This window comes from Urocitellus parryii, chromosome 3, assembly GCF_045843805.1.
Source record: "Urocitellus parryii isolate mUroPar1 chromosome 3, mUroPar1.hap1, whole genome shotgun sequence".
Classification (NCBI taxonomy): Eukaryota; Metazoa; Chordata; class Mammalia; order Rodentia; family Sciuridae; genus Urocitellus; species Urocitellus parryii.
In genome coordinates, this window is record NC_135533.1 from 60,719,878 (window position 1) to 60,725,877 (window position 6,000).

Genomic DNA, 6,000 nt, shown 5'->3' on the forward strand with positions numbered 1-6,000 from the left:
CATCAGTCACACCAGCCAACACAGTTTCTTTTACCCTTATCTCAGGTGTATCAATCTATGTGAGCACCAGGCATTTCTCTGAAAGATATCTTTGAAGGGATTCTTAGGGAAAATAAATTGAAATTCAAGTTCATGAGAACCGAATAGACATTGAATTTCCTCTGCTCACTGTATCCCGTGATACCTCTGTTCCTGACCCTTACACCATTCAAACATATTTCTCATTGGCTCTTTCCTCTACCTGAATTGTTCTTTCCTCATATCCTCCTGCAACCAAGTTTTGCACTTATAGGTCTGGGTAGAGTTCACGGAGACCTTCTGCCTTCCATTCATCTAATATAGTTCCCTTCCCTCCACTCTTTTGCCAGTCTATTCTCTTTCAGGAACCTGTTTCATTTCCTTGAGAAAACTTATTATTTAAAACCGCCTATATACATTTCATTTTATTGCACATCTTCTCCCTCTAGAATGGGAGATGGGACATGTTATCAAATGAGACATTTCCTCTTCTGTTCTCTGTTCCTTTCCCAGTACCTAGAATAGGCCTGGCACACAGAGAAGCTCAAGACATATTTTGTGGGATGATGGAGGAGGTGAATTGAAATCTACACACTACTTTATGGAGGAGCACAAATACACCTGGGAAAAACAAACAGAGATAATTTCACTGGTAATAAAGACTGGTCCCAGTACATTTGCAGCACGAGGTTATCGGCAACTCCCAAAACACAAGCTTTAGATCCCCTCACTTGCACTTTCATCTTCTGTGGCCAAGAGAAGGGTTTAATAATGTGTTCAATAGTGTTATCGGATATGTATATCCACTAAATCAATCTGTTTTCATTCTGACTTCGGTATCTGCCCAAAGGTAAATTGAGTCAATACATTTAGTATAAGTTCAGTGACATATACTATGTGCCCTCTGTCCTTTTGTGTAGAGTTAGGTGGTGTCTAGTTGTCCCCCACATTGATCAGTAAGCATGGTGACATGAAGTCATCTATAAATGGGTTGGTTAATCTTATTTCAAAAAGAACAAAAGATTATTTACTCTACCACAAACCCTGAAATAACATTTTCATGTTGTGGCTTAAATACAAAAGAAATGATAAGAGATTTTTTTCCAAAATTTAAAAATAATCCTAAATGGTTACATCATATTTTCAATAACCAATTGCAAAGTTAAAAAAAGCTAAGATGTTAATAATTTTAAGATGTTTCATAAAGTGAAAAACTAATCATTCTATTCTTACCATAGAATATTTGATATCACAAAATTATCGTCATATAATGATTTGATCAGGGAATACTGAATCAAATTGCATAGGGAACAATATATTAAAGAAGTATGGCAGGCTATTAATTATTAAAAAAGCAATTTTTTCTTGTTTATGTCATATTTGTGGGATTATAATTTTAACAATGTTTTGTATAATTTCAGTAATTTGTTGGGATGTCATTTCTTATTCTAAATAAATACTTGCTTTTACATCTAAGTTTGTGTTTGCAATTCTGAGTTTTTATTCTTAAAGAGTGCTTCCCACATTGTATAAATTTCAGACTTCACAAAACCCTGATATCCTCCAGATTTTATAGTAAATATTATGAAATAATACATATTCTGCTTCCTTTGATAGACTCTCATATTTACTGAGATACTATCTTGATATGTTCTCAAGTAATAAATTAGGAGATAAGATGACCATGTAATCAATACATCATAATGGACCTTTTGCAGGCCAAATCAAAAGTAGTTTCTACCAGGGAAGAAGGGTAGCATCATACTGAAATAGATGTCAGAGACATGACATTAAAATGACCCAGCAGAATTGAAAATACATACTTGTAATACAAAAATATTTTCCCTCACAAAGTTTCTAATATTTCAGCACTTGTACAGTGTCTCGGGAGATGAGGACCCAAGTGACTGGCTTTTGTTTTAGATTTTACATAACCGACTAAGGAAATTTTTTTCTATGCAGGTTCTTTTTAGTCTCAATAAATGAATGAGCCTTTAATAGCTGTCTCTTTATTTACTTATTTTTAAAGTGTATATCAGTATGGACTCCCAGATTCTTACTTACTTTGCTAGGTTAGACTGTACTACCAGCATCCCTGATATTGACCCTCAAATTGTCCCAGATTTGGCCAATAGGTGTTCCTTGAATGTGGTTTCCTTGCCCTTTTGTCTTGGCCCTCTGATTCTTTGAGCCATTCCTTGTTTTCTGATATAACAATTTGTTCCAAATTTATATTATTTCTCTTCACAAGTTATGGAATATGCCTATCCTTCAAGATCTCTGGCTTTTTTCAAAAACACATACTATTTAGAAAACAGAATTCAGTAATTTGGCTCATATATGCTATCTGTTGGCCATTGCTGTAGGCCCTCTTGGAGGACTGAGCTTTAAATAGATATTCAAAATACATTTGTATGTAATATAATGAACACATCAAAAGATTAAAATAAGTTCATAGTGATATTTCCTATTTCAAATGTATTTATTTTTATATAACAAACATCTAAACATTAAACAAAAATTCATACTATTACTTCAAATTAGCAAAATTCCCTTTACTTTTCACAAGATAAAATCAAATCATTGGTTTATTACTAACAAAACTTTAACATTTTTTAAAGGGAACCTATTTGTTTACATAAAATGGGCCTAGAAAGTAATAATGCTGATCTTGGAAAGACCAAATCCCAAACAGATACTATTGGTAGTTAAACATAATGTATCACAAAATCCTTGTTACTGAAGGACAACATTAGCTACCGCTGTGATCTAGGTATTATATGGTAGATGATTGCAGTGTTGTTGTAGAGTGTGCTGGAGTGAAAAAAATATGACAAAATCTCTTTCCAATATTCCCCAACACCTTTCCCCACATGGAAAAATCAAAGTAAGCATTCATTATACCTAGAATTTTGAGATGAATAGATATGTATGGGGAGGTAGAAACAAAGAAGAAACTACTGATGCTATCTATGTTGAGGCAACACTAGTGCCACAGAGGGCTTTGCTTTGAACAGTTGCTTAAATTTATAACTGAAAATGTACCAAAAATATATGCACAGGTATGTTGTACACATATGTGGGTGAAAAATTGGCCTGGAGTCATCTTAATTGGGCTTTGTCCCAAAGAGCTGCTGAAAAGTCAGTATAATTCCAACAGAGACAGTCTATGGAGAGATAGACTGCTGTTAGCAAAATCACTGTCAGTGAAATTCAGCCAAGGGAAAGGAGCAAATGTCCTCAGGAACCCTGCAGTGAACTGAAACACTCTGCAAAGGACAGGAGACCAAGAATCAGCTTTGACCCCTACCAAGCCCAGACACCATTCATGGGCAGCTCAACAAAGCACCAGCATGCAGGAGATTTCCTGTGCTCTAGACTCTTCTCTTTTCCTCTCCCAACTTGAACCTTGGTGTGGTCAGAAACAGTGCAAGTTGCAACTGTGGAAAAGAGGAAAGAATTGAAGTATCTATCTAGGTCCTATTTTTGTTCTGGAGACCTATCTTCAATAGCATGACTGATTAGGTGAATGCAGAAACTTTAACTTTGAATAAAGCTTGGAGGTTTTTTATCACTGCTCTGGCTATACCTATCAGCTCCAAAACTGAAACAGTTTAAATGACTAAAGTGCCAAGAAAAGAAAATTTTCAATATTTAAGATAGCTGTGGGAGCCCAATTATGGATTTACCTAGGGGGAGAAGAATTACCCTACAGAGTAGATCTCAAGGGGTATTATAATAGAAAACAAAGTTGATGAGTGAGTTTCTTTTACCAGTTTTGCTTCTTCAGAATATCATATATTTATATATTCATATATATCTAAAATATACCTTTATCTGCATATTTATAATGTAGCATATGAAGTACATTGTCTTTTATAGAGTTTCTTGTTCTTTTCTTTTTTTAAATTCCTATTTGGTTATCTCCTCAATTGCATTTTCACATATACTTTTTTCCCTCAATGTGTTAGCTGCAAGCAAATAAGGGAAACATTTTTATACACAAGGTGGTTACTTGGTTTCCTTTATAATTGGAGAAAATCTTATTTTATCTAAACCCCACATGTCATGTGATATATTGGATACCTTAACACACTTGCATGTAAATGTTTAGAAATCACAAATCATCTCAAATTGGAATTAGATTTGAAAAATGTATTCAATAAGATGTGTAAGATGAGATAGAATTAATTCTAATTAAATTCATAGACAATTTGAAATTACATGTAAATCTCTAATATCAAATTATATTAGATATGAATTACTATTAAATTTGCATTCAGAAAAAATTGTATTATGTTCACATCTGAGAACCATTTAGATAGAATCATAGAACAAGTATCCTATCTTTACTCTCTCTTCCTTTCCTACTACCTAAATGTCATGGAAAAATCTGCCCCATCTTGATTATCAACAATATAAAGATTTTTAGAAATGCATAGAACCTAAGAATTACATTTCAATGGAAGATAGAATACAATTAAGAAATGTTCTTTTTATAAGTGCAAAAAGTATTACTTAAGAGGTGACAATATTAAGACTCTAAAAAGTAGTCCATCAAATACTGGATTTCAGATGTTAATGTTAGCAGAAATATACAAAATAATTGTATCTTGAAAGAATGTTTCATGCTTATATTCTTCAAGATGTAATAGTCTCACAGATATAAGCATTAAACAAGTATTATTTTAAACTGACATTGGTAATTAACTCAGAAAATCCTTGAGATTTTGTGGATGGGTCGTATGACTTAGAAATTAAATGTTGTCCGAAGGAGATTGGTGTTTATCATAACAGGAGCCCTAAAGCCATCCTTTAGGCAAGGTGCATGAAAAACAATGTTGTAGTATGTAAAAGTTATTATTAATATCCTGCAATGACCTCATTTTCACTTATATGAGGCTAAGAAAAAAAAAGTATATTGAAAAGTTTGTTGCGATAGCTATAAGAAGTAATTCAAACATAGCAAAAATGAATGAGTTTCAACATTCAGAATTACCCTGCAAACTTCAGGCCACCTAATAGTACTAGTTGTGATTATATACCATTCTAGTTCAATGAATCTTGACACCAAAAGCTATTCTTACCTTATTCTATAGGGATAGAAGTTCTTTTTTGCACAAAATGGCAATGTTTCCAGATAAAATATTGACTCTCTCAGACTTCTGCGGGAACAGAGGCCATGTAACTTAATAAAGGCAATGAGATACAGGTACAAACCCAGCAGGAGATTCCTGGAATACTTTTGTTTCCCTAATACAGACACCTCCTTTATTCTTTCTCTTTTTAACCCAATGTACAGCTGAAGAAGAGAAGCCATCTTGCCAACAAGATATGTCAAACGTGAAGATAAAGGCTTGTCTATAAGAAAGATGGAGCAGAAAGATAAAAGGGACCTATTCTCCCTACCTTCACATTTTTCATTATGAAAATAAATTGCTATTATAAGGTTAAGCTGCAGAAATTGACATCTATTACACACATATAAATGCATCATAATTCATACAATGTCACTAAGTTGATAAGCATATCCTTTTTAGAGGATGAATTTGAGGGACTCAAAAATCCTGTCAAATCTTAAAAAAAAATAACTCAAGAATTCTTTATCTCATTGTGATTTTGAAAAGTTTTTTTTTTTTACAATCTTTTCATTACCAAACTGTTAAATACATTTGAATGTTTAATATATTTTTTTTAGTAAAATAGAAAAATCCTGTTGTGTGTGTGTGTTTATGTGTATGTACATGTGTGCATGTGGATGTTTGCATGAAGGGACATGAAGGAACATGAAGGGACATTTACAACTATTTACAACTCTTCTTTAAATATCTCTTTCCAAATTCTACTTTCAAAGTAAATAGATTCTAATATATATGCCATTAAAATAATTTAATAATTTCTTTGTCTTAAGTTTGTCCTCATTAGTGTGTGTGTGTGTGTGTGTGTACATGTATGAACACTGACTCCTTTATCTCATGATAA